Genomic DNA, 15497 nt, shown 5'->3' with positions numbered 1-15497 from the left:
TGGCCTTAGATGAACTTCTCTGAGCTTATGATCCCTTGTCAATTGAATGAGGGTATGATATTTCACCAAATCTGAGATTCCATGGATTGTAAGATGCATACACAATCATTTTATATGCCAATACGATTTTATGAAATGTTGCCAACACTGCATTTTAAACTACATTCCCATTTCAGAAATATGAAACAAACGTTTCAGAGAATCAATGAAATACAATAATATTTGTACCTACTTCATAAGCTTCTGTGAGGATTGAATAAAATAATAGACATAAAGTTCTTGGGGAAAGTCCACGACATGTAATCAATGCTTAACAACTGTGAGCCATTATGGTAGACTCACCTAAGATGGCTAAGACAAACTCTGAGGCTGAAGGTGGAGATTTCAGAGGTCTGAAAATGGCAGGTAGACTGACATGGGAAAAGGGTAAAGGTGGCTGAGCAGTAGAGAAAAGTGGCTCTATCATGAAGACCTGAAGTCAGAGTGTCCTACACCTGCTTGAGCCATTGTTTTAGAAAGCATAGAGTCCAATACCTTGAAACTGTCACAAACAATTGGGTAAGAAATTAAATATTGAGGGTTAAAGAGAGAAAAAAGAGGAAGAAAGTTTGAGGTTGAGTGGCATAAGTATTGCAGTCATCAAATTATCTCATTTATTCCCAGTATCTACTGAGTGCCTTGCAGGCACATGCATGTAGCAGAGATGAAACTACAAGGAAAAAAACACATTTCCAGTCTGTTTTCTTAAGGATTTTCTAAACAGGTGGACAAAATAAAGACATCTATGTAGGAATAATTGCAATTTATGTGCTTATAAAAGTACGCATAAATTGCAGTAGAACCAAATAAAGATAAATGCAAAACTGGAGACATGAGAAAAATATATTTTATTAAATTATTTCACATTTCCTGAGCTGGAAGAAGCTTCTATGAAATTAATGCTCTTTCTTCAAGCACTTTTAAAAAAAGGCCTATTGTGACTGAACATAAAGTATTCATAATTATCTTGCTTAAGAGCAACAATAATGAGAGAGAAAGCGTTATTAAAAGCATTAAAAAAGCAGTATGGTTCATCATATTGGTCAGTTAAAGGACAGATCTATTATGTTTTTGTTTACTCATGTATAAAGTACTTACCAAATATTTACCATGTGGGTGCTGAAGTTGGATGAGTGCAAAAGTGCTGGCAAAAGCTATAGCTAGGAAATGAGGTCAATGTTGACCAAGTGGGAGAAATCTGGCAGAATGAGTCAGCCAGAAGCCTGACCACTGAACCTTTTCAGGTTTGATATAGAACAAATTTTGTACAGAAACAAGATCTGTCCTGGAAATGGTGCAGAAAACTGAAATGCTCTATGGTGCCAGGAATCACAGCGAAGTCAAACAAAAGGAAAAGGAACTGCTGACAAAGAGCGTCCTTCGGTTTGCATGTGCTCTTAGCCTGCAAATCCATTGCAGAGGGCAGAACAACAGCCATAGCAGGGTCCGTAATAGGTTCAAACCGATAGAGGATTTGGAGGCTCAAGAGAACAAAGCACATGGTTTGGGAATATATGACCATTCAGGAAGAGCTAAGCCCTTCAGATTTATCCCCTAAGTTCCCAAAGAGCAAGGTGTCTTCTTTTCCGGAGAAAGCTTCCTCAACGTACATCAGATGTGGCAATGGGAATGACGGGTATTCAGCACTTTGCAAGAGTGCTGATTTTAATAGACGGATTTTTTTTTTTTTTTCCACTAGCGTTTGTGCTTGCCAATTTTTCGTTTTGTTTTGTTTTCCTTTTTTCGGACAGAATCTTTCAGGTTTTCGTAAAATTGATAGACTTTTTCACATCCTGGAGTGAAAGGGGCTTGCCTCATCCATCTTGCATTATTCGTGTAATCTCCCTGGAGGAGGAAAGGCTTGAGGTCACGGAGGAGGGAGGTCTCAGTGGGTCATGCTGAGCCACTTGAACACATACTCACCCTCCTTCTTTGATTGCACTGTCCAACCTGTGGGTGGGGGACTCCCGTTTTCAATTAGCAAGACAAGCCTTATAGCAGGTCACTGCCTCCAGTGGGTGATCAATAAGACTGTCTTTGTATGGGCAGTTTTAACCCTTGGACCAGAGGGCACAGGCTCTTATTTCTATATGGGCCAGGCTGCTCAGTGAAGTCAGGATGAAAGAAACCAATTGAGCAAGTGCGGTGATGAATGTTGACTGATACTTGGCCTCAATGTGGGAGATGAATGGCGTGAAGGAGGCCATGGTGACTCTGCTCCATTTTAAAGCAGCCACCACACAGCTCCCACTGATTGCTGTCTGAAAAATATGGGCCTGGTTGGCAGCTCCTCTGTTTTCAACTGATGCTGGCTGGCTTCATGCGAATACAACCCATGCAGTCACACCGGGCCCGCGTGGAGAAGGGCCCACGCTTGCTTTAATGCTCTGTGGTCACCATTGTAAATTCGTAGTCATTTTTGAACCAGGGTGTCTGCATTTTCATTTTGCACTGGACTCCCAAAATGATGTACCCCGTCCTGTTTTCAAGAGAAGCTGCACACCCATACTTTCCTGTAATATAGTCCAATTTTCAAATGCTGGCAATTAATTCAAATTTTAAAATGTATTGAATGCTACACATTTGTAAAAGCTAACTGGTCTAGGAGCGGGCAACAGATTGTAACTCTGTAGATCGTCTCAGTAATTATCCTAGAATTTTGGAACTTGGAGCTGTGAGAGATAATCCCCTATCCTCCAGATGAGGGACTAGTCACAAGGGCTGAAAATAGAAGCAGGCTGTCATAGATAACACATGCCTTACTGGGCCTGTTGGGAGTAGCTTTTCCTGGACATGCTTCCCATACACAAGGAATCTGAGTTTTATGTCATCTGTGACAGTGCGTTCTCTCTGCTTTATCACTTCAATTTCTTGGATGGTGGTTCTGCCAAGAAAGATTCTTTCATCTTTTGGTGACTTATATTTTTTCCCAGTGATGTTATAACGATGTACTCAGCAACTATCCAAATAGTCCCTCTTGACTTAGGCAGGGGTCTGTCCATGTGTAAGACCCAGTCTACCACAGGAAATACACTACCAGATCCTACCCAAGGGCTACAAGCTTTATGTGAACAATTTCTTTCTTTCCTCTTCTCTTTATGCCACTGGGTTTGGTAACACTCTATATGATGCAAAGAAGGGGGAAAACAGCATGTACAAACGTGGGATCATATTCTGGCATGACTGTTTTCATCTCCTTTATCACTAGTACATTAGAAACGTATGTGTTCCTGGGTGACAGACATGATATGGACTGGCTATTTTTGTGAATTTTCATTTTGTGTTGGACCCAGCCCTATATTTTTAAGAATGTGAAATTAACCACATAATCTCTTTTCAAGAGTTCCCAGGTTTATACCTCTTAGCCTTTAGGTCCTCATTGCTGTGTCTTACTCCCTGCCCTGTTCTATGGCATCCTATTCCTAAGAAAACTCTGGTGGGATATTAGTAATTGAATATGTGCTTTGACAGACCCTGGAGCGGGCCGTGATTATATTTCTAGTAGGGAAATTTTATCCCTGAAGCTGCTAGTATAATCATTTTACGCCGGTGTGCCTCAAAGGCTCATTTCCAAAGTAGATTAACTTTTTAATGGACTAGTAGGATTTAGAGACAACTTAAATAAAAGATGGTGTGATGGATCAGACAGGCATTTTCGAGAACAGATTTGACAGGCTGTAAAGTAAACTGTCAAAAACAAACAACCTGTGCCTTGCATATATTGGACTCCTAGCCCCGGCCAGATGAAGGGTGTGATTTGATTTCAGCAGCTTCTCTTTGGAATGCTCACCCTACCCTGTGGGGTATCTGTGCCTCCCCAGATCCATTGGATCTTTTACACCCAGGGCTAGCCTGGATTTGCCTCTCACGGAGACTAAGGTTGGGGAGGAAACGCTGCATGGCAGGCAAGGGATGTTTTGGGGGCGCAGCAGGATGTGGATGGCGTGGCCGCTCTTTGTGTATTCACGGTGGCAGCCTGCCGGGCAGCTTGGCGAACAGTGCCCTGTGTTTGCTCCTTTGTTGTTTTGTACCATGTGGTGCCAGCAATATCCTGGCAGCTGATACCGGCAGCAGGTGCCCCTAAACTACCAAGTAACCCTGGGAAGACAGGAGGAAATAATGCTTGTGGTCACATAGGGCTTTGTGCCACCATCGCGCAGGGCATGGGCTTTTGTTATTTGTTTATTATTTTAAAGCCAAAGGGTGCCACCCTTCTCTTTGTGGATCTTTGAAGACAGCAAGATTCCACTGCTTTTCTCTGTTCTTAGGAAGGGTCATGTGTGGAAGATAAATAACCCCAAGATAACAAGAGGGAGCTGGACTGACTTGAAAAGGCCACACTTGGAATAAAACAAGTGAACACCACCATCCAAGCAAAGCAGGAAAGATGGAGTTTTCCTTTTAAGACCGCTACCATCCAAAGACACTATGTGATGTGTGTCATTCTGGGTGTGTCCAGCATGGTATTCCTCAAGGATGTGTGCTGTGCACAGTCAGACCATCAGAACGATTGCACTCAGACTCTGGCTATCATACACAAACCTGTGTCATCGTGTGCACAGCCAGAAAAGTCTTCCCTTACCCGCGTGTTTAGCCTTGTTTTATTGGTGAAAAATACTCTAGTCCAAAATAAGAGTGCTGTTGAGGCACATCTGAGACAGACAGGCAGTGACTTCCAATGGGGAGGTCATGGCTTGAGGTTGAGAGGCATTTCAGGCATCCATAATTTCATTCCATCTCCACATTTACTGCAAGAGAGTGCGTCTATGGAATGGAGTCATTTTTCAGTCAAATTCTGGTCTATCAAAGGATAGCATTTATTTTTTCCTCTAAATTCCATTAAATGATCAGTTCTGAGAAAAGAAATGCTTTCAATCAAAAGAATGTAATGGAATACTTGGGATGAGTTACCTAAGGAAATTGTCTCCAAGGAAGAGTGATATTCTTTTGTACTTCCTATGGAAACACCTTATTAACTTAGAATCTTACACATCATTTAAAGCCTGAAAGTGACCTGGGATGTTTAATTTCATTCAATCGAATAAATGTACTTTCATTTACTCAGCACCTCTGGCTCAGTTGCAGAGACTGGAGCCACTGTAGGGAGGGCTGAGAAGTGAGTGGGAGATAACAAGTGCAAATAGTAAGAGTGGGCAACTCTCTTAAGAAGTTTAGTTTTGAAAGAAAATAGAGGGTCATAGCTAGAGGGAGGTATTGGATGAAGAAGGTGGTTCATGTGTTAATTTGTTCTTAAGAAAGTCAAGTCTTAGGCATATTTGTAGCTGCTAAGAATGAACCTAGAGAGGGACAGTTTGAAGGGATGATCAGAGGTCCCTGTGGAAGTCAGAGAGGAGACCAGAACATATAAGGGCAATGGGGAGGGATGGGCCACATTTTCCATTGTGACCACCAGGTAAGGAGGAAAGAATGGAGGCCAAAGTGAGTAACTCTGTGGACTTTGGGGCCTGGATGTGAGGGAGCTCCTGCCTGAGTTGTTCACCTGAGTTGTTTTTTTCCCCCTCCGTGTAGTAGGTGAGCAAGGTTATCTGTGGCAAGAGGAGATTAATTAGTTTAGGAGATTAGTAATAGTAATGAGGGTCTGACCCGGCCACTGTTGAATATGAGAGCAAGATGCAAGAAAGGCTCAGAAGAATTGCTGGGCCATTGTGAGAACTCAGTTAAGATTAGAAACCAAGACTACATGGTGTCATTAAAGTGCAATTCTGTGAAGTTTTCTCCCACAGAACTCAGCAGCACCAGTGTTGGTCCCAGAGGGACAAGGGTCAAGGGAAGCAAGTGGGGGGATGAGCACAGCACGATGATGCAGGAAAATTGAGGATGATGTGGAGAAGAGAGCTGAAGTGACAAGACAAAGAAACCATGCTGCACACACGTGACTTAGCTCAGGGAGGTGGTGTTTGAGATCATTTGCACAACCTCCTTAGTTCACAAAGGAGGAAACTGAGGCTTAGGGAAGTTATGTTCTACCACTGAGTTTTCTGAAGACAATGTAATCTAACAAATTGTTATAATGTATTTCCCAGTTTCCTATATTACTTTGCAATAAAGAAGAATGTCACTGCTGAGCAAAACCGTGGCTTCAAATGGATAAACAGAAACAATAGCATGCAATAAAAGAAAAGAAAACTATATATCTTCATAACATTTTAAAATACAAAAATTATGCTAAGTCGAAAGGGATATATATGTGCTATTCATATTAACTGTCCACAGGCTTCTATCAACTCAATGTACCTAGGAAGTAAAATATACTTCCTGTATATCTGAAATTAATATTCTAGCTACTTTCACTAGGGTATAACCTCTGTAAAGGTCAAGACTTTGTCTCTCCTACAACGGTATCACCAGAAGCTAGAAGAGGACCTGGATGAGTAGGAATTCAGTAATACTTGTTGAATGAATGAAGACATTACACGAGGCTGACTCTTCCCCTTGACCTCCTATAGGTATCTCAAAGTCAAAATTGGACTTATTTTGTACCCATTCTCACCCCACACACCCCACAAAAGAATCTGATTTTTCTTTGTGTTACCTATTTCAGCTAAAGGTGTTTCCATTCACCTAGTCAACAAAGCAAACAAAACAAAAAAAACAGGGAGACATCAATGATTCCTCCTTCGTCCCCATTTCTAGTTGGTTCCCATACCCTGCTGATTCTATCTGAGAAAAAGTGTGACCAATACTTTCCCCTCAGAGCATTCCCCTCAGACCACAATCCTGCTCTGTCCTGCCTTCGTCCTTTCTCAACTTCATTATTACATTGGTCCTATATTTGGGTTCCCTGACAAAAATTTTTGCTCCATTCATTCAGTGTTATTTCCAAATGCTCATTCACTAGATAAAAATATGACCCATTCTTTTTCTACAGAATAAATTTACTTAGTGTGGCCTTTAAGAATTTGCATAATCAAATCACTTACTATGCTTTGGGTTTTGTCTCTTTCTACTTCGTACTTTTGCCATTTGGTATTAATCCATATTTTCATAATGCTATGATTTTTCTGATGCTGGCTTCCTCTGTTTAGGATACTTTTGCCTCCAAGCCCATCTCATAAAAATCATAATTATTCTTCACATTTTCCCTCCATTATTAACTCATCTTTCAATGAGCTGCTTCACTTGAAATTTATGTAGTGTCTACTCAGTTACGGTTTTGCTACTGATGGTATTTCTCACACAAATAAACCCACTATTTTTTAAATTTATAGAACAATATTAGTCTATGAGATTAAGAGAAAAATGGCAATCTTAAACGACTACTTAAACCGAGTATAATAATGGACATAAAATATAAACAGATAAGATATTTGACTTTCCTCATAATTAGATTAAAATAAGTTAAAGTAACTATGAATCATATGTCATTTTCACCTTTCTGGTTAGCAAAATATAAAAGTTTGATTTAAAAAACAGGATAGGCTAGGAGATAGATACTCTTAAATATATTGTGAGATTGTAAGTTGGTAAAATCTTTGTGAAAAGAAATTTAACATTCCTCAAATTTTTTAATTCAGGTACTGATTGGTGTTTAAAAGATTATTTCTTTTGTGGTCCTGTTTGTTCCTAACTCCTCAGTTGCCCCCATTTTTGTTTTCTCAATAGAAATTGAGATTCAGACAGGAATGGGATCCAAATGGGAATGGGTAGGTGCTTCAGTAAATAAATCTTGTTCACTTTGGTTGTGTGCCAGGAATTCTTTTTTTCTTGAACAATGTGGTTTATGTTTCTGAAAAAAGATATGGAGAAGAAAAAAAAAGCCCATTAAGGGTTCAAGTGAACAAGCTATCCACAGCCAGATTTGGAATGTCCGGTCAGGAAATGTGAAAACAGGAATTGTCTTCAGGCAACACGCATGAATACATATGTGCTGACCATATTTGAGATTTGAAGGAAGTGGTTGGGAGACTAAAGACATTCCTTTTGCAATATGCATATCAGTGGTAGCAGCAAAAGGTAGCCTGGAGACTAAAGATCCCTTAGCTCCCAAACCACCCATGATAAAACCACAAACTAGCCTCAAACAGTGTGATTTCTAAGCAAACACAGGCCTAGATCAGTGCCCTGGCCATACACTTCCATCTGGATTACTGGCCCCAAAGCCTCTCATCTAGAAATTCTGGAGGTGCTACTGAGGCTCATGAAGACCTGAGTTTGACATCTCTAACAGCATCACTGGAAGACCAAATCATAGGAAGTAACAAGAAGTAACGGAGGATGGGCTGACCACTTTTACTGTGTTTTTATGTTTAGCCTAACTTGAACAGAACACAAGGATTTTTAATTTAGGAGCAAAATATATATCCACTGTAACTGGTCTTCCTTTAATAACTCCACTGTCAAAGAACAAATATCTTTTGTTCTTTTCTATTTTAGGTCGATTTTCTTTTTCTACATATTTGATGGTCAAAACGTTGAGTGACTGCTGTGTTCTTGTCTTTGCTTCTCCTAAGCATGGGCCTGGATTTTTTCTTGTGGTTACAGTGTAGGAAGCATTTCTGTGTCTTTCTAGAATTGCCGCGTAGTGAACTGTCAACAGATTCACACATTTTCTGTCATTTTATTCTGAGGCTCGTAAGACAATTTCACCATAGATGGATCATAGAGGAGTTCAGCCATGAGCCAACTTGAGAGTGAACTCTGAACTCCCTCGTTCCCTGAGTCTGATTACACTTCCATACTTTCCTTTTCTGAGCCCCCATTTACCTCTGATCTCATGGCTGCCCAATACCTGACCTCACTTCTTCTAGCCTTCATCCTGTCTTCCTGGAAAGCCTTGGTTGCTTTCCTTCTTGGAGCCAGTATAGCACAGCAATTAAAAGCCTGGACCTGGAGCCTGCATTCTGGAGTTAAAAACCCATCTCTGCCATTTAGTAGGTATGACTGCTTTCCTAAACTCTGCCACTCACATTGGCCAATCTTCTGTGCCTCAGTTTCCTCAACTGCAAAATAACGCTAATAGGAGTCTCTACCACATAGAATTCTTATGAAGTTCTCATGAGTGAATACATGTAAAGTGCTCAGAACAGTACCTGACATAGAGAAAACACTGAATAAGTGCCAATTCTCATTATTGCCTCAAAGACACTTAGTTCATTCTGAGACGAAAGGCAGTATCTATTGTTTAAATTGGAATAACCCTCGTTATGTAAATTTCACATGGAAGCTAGAACAGGCAGTAGGAGCAGTTTACCACCTCCCCTGAGATAAAGGCTTCTATGTAAACTTTAGAAGTAGTTATCTCTCTTACCTTGAATTCAGTTGAAATTAATATAGATTGCTTTATTGTGCCCCAGTACTATAGCCATCATTTCCACCTACAATTTTACCTCCATGGCACTCCCAGCCCAGCCACAGCCCTTAACCCACAGGGCTGGCTGCTGACTGCATCTGGCCCATTGCTAAAGGTGCACTCTGACCTAGAGACGTCAGCCCTGGCTCATCTGTGTTCTAGAGAACTTCTAGACTATAGTGGCCAGCAATCCCAGAATGTAGGAAAAGCTGGCTTTCCTGGGATGTCGTGGTGATTTCATTGGCCCTAAGAGAATTTTTCTCTACTAGTACCTAAATTTTATCATTAGAGATTCATCCTCTTGGCCTCAGGCTCCTACAGCTTGTAAAAGTCAAAATGTCACTAAATGGGGCCGGCCCGGTGGCTCAGGGGGTTAGAGCTCCATGCTCCTAACTCCAGAGGCTGCCGGTTCAATTCCCACATGGGCCAGTGGGCTCTCAACCACAAGGTTGCTGGTTCAACTCCTCAAGTCCCACAAGGGATGGTGGGCTGTGCCCCCTGCAACTAGAAAACAGCAACTAGAAAACGGCAACTAGAAAACGGCAACTAGAAAACGGCAACTAGAAAACGGCAACTGGAACTGGAGCTGAGCTGCGCCCTCCACAACTAAGACTGAAAGGACAACAACTTGACTTGGAAAAAAGGCTGGAAGTACACACTGTTCCCCAATAAAGTCCTGTTCCCCTTCCCCAATTTAAAAAAAAAAAAATCTTTAAAAAAAAAGTCACTAAATGATTAATGTATACCTGACTTGGGTCAGAGACACATAGACCCATGAGAGGTAGGGAGAGATAAAAAGTGGAGGGAGAGGAAACAAATCAACTTCTCAGTAATACATTTTCCTAAAGCCAGTCCTGTTTCCCAGACTAAACCAGACCAGGCTCAGATTTCTCTAGGCCAAGAAAAATTCCTTGTGAAAAAGAATCTCTCAAGAGAGGGCTGAGAAAATCCCAGTAAGGCCCTTCAAATCTCAAGTCAAAATAAGATCACCTGAATTTATCATTCTTGGCCGGATTCTGCACTTAGTCCAATCAGGACCTAGAAAATAGCAATAACGAAAGAAAAAAAAGGAGTTTACCTGCCTTTTCTGATAATATCTGCCAACTGACTGTGAAGCAATAGGTTATGGCTTTAAGGCTGGTTGTAAAATAAAGGCTTATGGATTATAGAGTTGGGGATCAGTGCTGCCGCCCAAATCTGCCACTTTTGTGCATGTGGTTTCATGATCACGTTTAATCCCCTTATCTTTCGCAGGTGTAGAGCCATCGGGAACACCGCATATATGTAGTTGGGTAGGTTATACCATGAACAAGGGCGCCCGGCAGGAGCAAGTGGGGACTGATACCCACCTACGCTCTGCTTGCCAAGTGGAACACCTTGACTCAGGAAAGGATCCTCCTAGAGGAAAGGGTACTTAAAAACAAAAAATCCCTCAAAGGTGCACAAAGATGCATCTGCCTCCATGGGGCATCTTTTTACTTATTCCCACGGAGCTGCTCCATAGGATGCAGCAGCAATCTTGGTGGACAATTTCTGCTGCCCAGAATTCCAACCTGCTTACCTATGATGGAGGAATTCTCCACTATCTAGGTCTTCATGAGAAGCAGAGCCCACCATATAAACCACGCAGGCCAGATCACTTTCCAGCCTCCCTTGCAGCCAGGGTGAAAGATAATGACCAATCAGATGCACATGTCCTGGACTATGAATTGGGAATTGGGGGTTGGAGATGCTCAAGAAAGGGCCTGGAGAAACCCTTGGGGCAGCAGCAAGTTCCAGTTTACAAAGCGGCAGAAGCAGGGATAGTAGGAGCTGTAAGAAGCACCCACCACCCCGTGCAAGCGCGGCTGCTTGCGACTCGCGACTGGTTCTGTCAGGGGGTTTGGTTGTGGTCCTGGCTGCTGCACCGCCCTCCCTTGTGCAGCCTCTTTCCCAGTCGGATTCTCTAAGTCTCTCAGCAGTACGTTTTTTTGTTTGTTTGTTTTTAAGTTGGTCTCGGTGGTTTGTAAATAGGAACCCTGAGCAGCGATTAGGATAGGGAGTGCTTTGATGCTGATACCTCTATCATTTAGAGGTAAAATTTATCCTCGAAATAGTATTAGTCAGGACCCTTCATGTTCCTACCACCACATATAGGGGGGTACCTACTACTTCTGGGCCAACCCTCACCTGGCTTTGGATCCCATTCTCCCCCATCATCTCAGGAATCTTAGAACATCAACTATTCATTTCTTTCTTGTATATTTAAACTCCCTCCCTCAACTAGATCCTTCCAGTCAACATTTGAATGTCACCACATAGCTCCCAGTTAAACAAAAGGACTTACTAAGCTCACTATCTATCTATTGCTCTAGCTCATGGTTTACCAACTGGAGTGCCTGAGTACTGTATGTTCCAAGAATGGGTTATAGGTGTGCCATAAAATACTGAAGGTCACAAATATTTATGATAACAAATATTTGGTGAATTACAATCTCTAGGAGTAAGACCCAAGATGCCCACTTTAGACTTTTCTGGCTAGAGCTCAATGTGATTTTTAAGTCCACGGAATTCTGTTTTCCTTCATTTCTGGAAATTTCTTCACCATTTTTACCTCAAATATTGCCTCTCCTTCATTCTTTCTTTCTGGAAAGCACATTAGAGTTACAGTGGAGATTCCCATCCCTACTCTATATCTTTTAAATGTTCTTCCATATTTTCCATCTCTTCATTTCTGTAGGTTCTCGTGATTTCCCCCAAATTGTCTGCCAATGTCCTAAGTCTCTTGTCTGCTAGATTTATTCTCCAGTTTAACACACATATTTTTCAATGATTATAGTTTTTATTTTCAAATATGTACTTGATTCTTTTTCATACTTGTTTTTTTTTTTTTTCTCTCCATAAGGTCTATTCTTGTCATATAATTTTCAAATTTATTTTTGAACATTAGAAACCCTTTCAGGCACTCCTCCTACCTCTCCCCCGTCTCCCATCCTCCCAGCCTCCCTTAGGAGGATGAGGCAGCTTAGGGCTGTGGCTGAACTGTGGTTGCCAAGTGACAAGTCAGAGCCAGGACAGCTAACATAATGGCAGAAACTGTTTCTCCACTGAAGCACTTTGTGCTGGCTAAGAAGGCAATTACAGCAATCTTTGACCATTACTGGAGTCTGTTCCTGAAGGATGACATTTTGTTGAAGCAACATACAAGAATCCAGAACTTGACCAAATAGCTACTAAGAATGATGTGGTAGAAATACAGGGTTATAAAAACAAGCTTTCCATCATTGGTTAGGTGCTGTCTCAGAGACACATGAAAGTGGCCTGTTTTGGGGCAGGACAAGCTGGGAGAAGAGCTCTGTTATCAATGCAATGTTGTGGGATAGAGTCCTCCCTGGTGGGATTGGCCACGCAACCAATTGCTTACTGAGTGTTGAAGGAACTGATGGAGACAGAAGGATCAGATGAAAAAAAAGAGTGTGAAGACAGTTAATCAGTTGGCCCATGCCCTTCATATGGACAAAGACTTGAAAGCTGGCTCTCTCCTGTATGTGCTGCGGCCAAAGGCAAAATAGGGCCTCTTGAGAGATGACCTGGTTTTAGTGGACAGTCCAGGTACAGATGTCACTACAGAGCTGGACAGCTGGATTGATTCATTTTGCTTAGATGCTGATGGCTTCGTTTTGATTGCAAACTCTTAATCAACACTAATGAACATGGAAAAAACAGTTTTTTCACAAGGTAAATGAGCAAATTTCCAAGCCTAATGCTTTTATTCTGAATAATCATTGGGATGCCTCTGCATCAGAGCCAGAATATACGGAGGACGTACGCTGACAGCACATGGAAAGATGCCTACATCTCTCGGTGGAGGAGCTCAAAGTTGTGGATCCTTTAAAAACACGGAGTTGTACCTTCTTTATTTCTGCAAAGGAAGCTCTTAATGCTAGAATGCACAAAGCACAGGGGATGCCAGAGGAGGTGATGCACTTGCAGAACGATTTCAGGCAAGATTACAGGACTTTCCCAATTTCAAACAAATCTTTGAGGAGTGTATCTCACAGTCAGCAGTGAAAACGAAGTTTGAACAGCGCACTGTCAGAGCTAAAAAGATACTGGATACTGTGAAAAAGATAATGGATTCAATAAATGTGGCAGCAGCAGAGAAAATGGTTTATCTCGTGGAAGAGAGGGAAGACCAAATTGCTAGACTGGACTTTATCTGAAACCAAATGAATCTTTTAACACTGGGTGTTAAGAAAAAAAGGAGGGAGGTTACAGAGGAGGTGGCAAACAAGGTTTCGTGTGCAATGACAGATGCAATTTGTCAACATTCTGCTTTGGTTGATGAATTTTGTTTAATTTCTTCCTACTCCAAGTGTACTGAGTATACACATGAGGTAAATAAGCACATAGAAGATGGTTTGGGAAGAAATTTGGCTGATCAGTGCACAAATGAAATCAACATTTCAATGCTTCAATTCCAGCAAGAAATTATGGAAAATCTGAAGCCATTACTTCCAGCTTGTATATCGAATACACTCTACACACACTGATTCCTTCTAAGAAATTTGATCTCAGTTATGAACTAAATTGCCACAAGTTATGTTCAGGTGTTCAAGGGGATATTATTGTATTTCATTCTTCCTTGGGCTGGTCTTCCCTTGTCTATCCTTTCTTGGGTCCTATGAATGCTCGGAGGGTGCTTCTAGGATTATCAGAGCCCATCTCTCAGCTCCCCAGACCTTTACCCTCTACTCTGTTGCTCCTGCCGACCCAGCAACACCAGTTAATGCATCACAGGAAGAACGCATGGCAACCTTACTAACAGGATTAGCTTCTCTTATGTCTAGACTGTCTGTGGGCATCATTGTTGTCGGAAGAGTGATTTGGAAAACCATAGGCTGGAAACTCAACTCTGTTTCATTAAGTACGTAGGGAGCATTGTATCTCTATGAGAGGCTGACCTGGACCACTTGTGCCAAGAAGAGAGCCTTAAACAGCAGTTTGTGAACTATGCAACTGAAAAACCGCAGGTCTTTGTTAGCTCCACGAGTGCAAATGGCAGCAACAGGGAATGGCAAGCACTTTTGCTCACCTGTGCCAACAAGTTGATATTACACAAAGATATCCACAAGAAAAAATTGCTAGATTTTCCAAAGAGATAGATCCACTGGACGAAATGCAAAGCAGTTCAAAGATTTTAAGAGACGAAGCTGTTCAACTTAAAAATGAACTGGAGAATTTTACTGAGCAGTTTCTACATTCAAGCAATGCAGAAGAATTTTAACCATAGAGATCACTTTGATCATCATAGGACAAAATGGAGGATTTGGGACAGTTACTTTTTATGAAATGACTTGAAATGTGAATTGTACTCACTGTACCTAAATAGCAAATTAAATAGCACATTCTTGTGTAGATTCTGCTAATGATCTTTCTCAGGATGTTTGCATTTCTGAGGAGTGTTATGATGTCACTTTAGTTTTAATTTTGGGTGAAGGCTAAATTGTTTGCTGTGTTAAAATGATGAATTATTAGGTTGGTTTAAAAGTCATTGAGGTTTTTGCAATTATTTTTAACCTTTTAAACTGCAATTATTTTGCACCAACCTCATAGTGATAAGCAGTAGAACTGACTATGTGGCCCCGAGGGGTGGGGCCTTGGTTTTAATTAGGGCTGTCTTCATTTTTGATCCTGAAAAACTCTGCTTCCTGGCATTCAGGAGGTAGAGAATGCTCCTTTCGTCTTTCTCAAAACTAATTTTTAATATTTACTTTCATGGGAATAGTCACTTTGTTGTTTTACAAAATGCATTGCTCCACAAAGAGGGAATGTGGAATGTTCTTGAGTGTATCATTTATGCAAGTTACAACCACTGTTGTCATTCGGCAGGTATATAAACCACTAATAAATACACTGTCTTTACACCTTTTATCCCTATTAAAACTGATGTAAAGCAAAAACAAAAGAAAACAAGAAAACCGTTTCAGATTCCTCTTACTTGTGGTTCCTGGTATGAGTTCTGTTTGTTACGTATGCCAGCCCCTCCTCTCTCAAAGCAGCAGCCACTTCTCTGCTGTGATAACTTTAGTGCGTGAGCATATCTTCACTAGGAATTGTTTTCATGGTTACCTCTCCTAGAACCCTTCGTGTTTCATTCCTTCTGAAT

General features: G+C 41.3%; 1 protein-coding gene and 1 pseudogene across 1 annotated transcript in view; both read left to right on the top strand.

Moving 5' to 3' along the window:
* The window catches only part of CCDC192 (coiled-coil domain containing 192), a 180664-nt gene that overhangs the window by 94202 nt on the left and 70965 nt on the right, over window positions 1–15497 (top strand).
* On the top strand, window positions 12415–14615 carry LOC141570460 (mitofusin-1 pseudogene; annotated as a pseudogene).

The sequence above is a fragment of the Rhinolophus sinicus genome, linkage group LG03 (genome assembly GCF_036562045.2).
Source record: "Rhinolophus sinicus isolate RSC01 linkage group LG03, ASM3656204v1, whole genome shotgun sequence".
Taxonomy (NCBI): domain Eukaryota; kingdom Metazoa; phylum Chordata; class Mammalia; order Chiroptera; family Rhinolophidae; genus Rhinolophus; species Rhinolophus sinicus.
The sequence above is the reverse complement of the archived record's forward strand: the minus strand, read 5'-3'. Positions and strand labels throughout refer to the sequence as shown.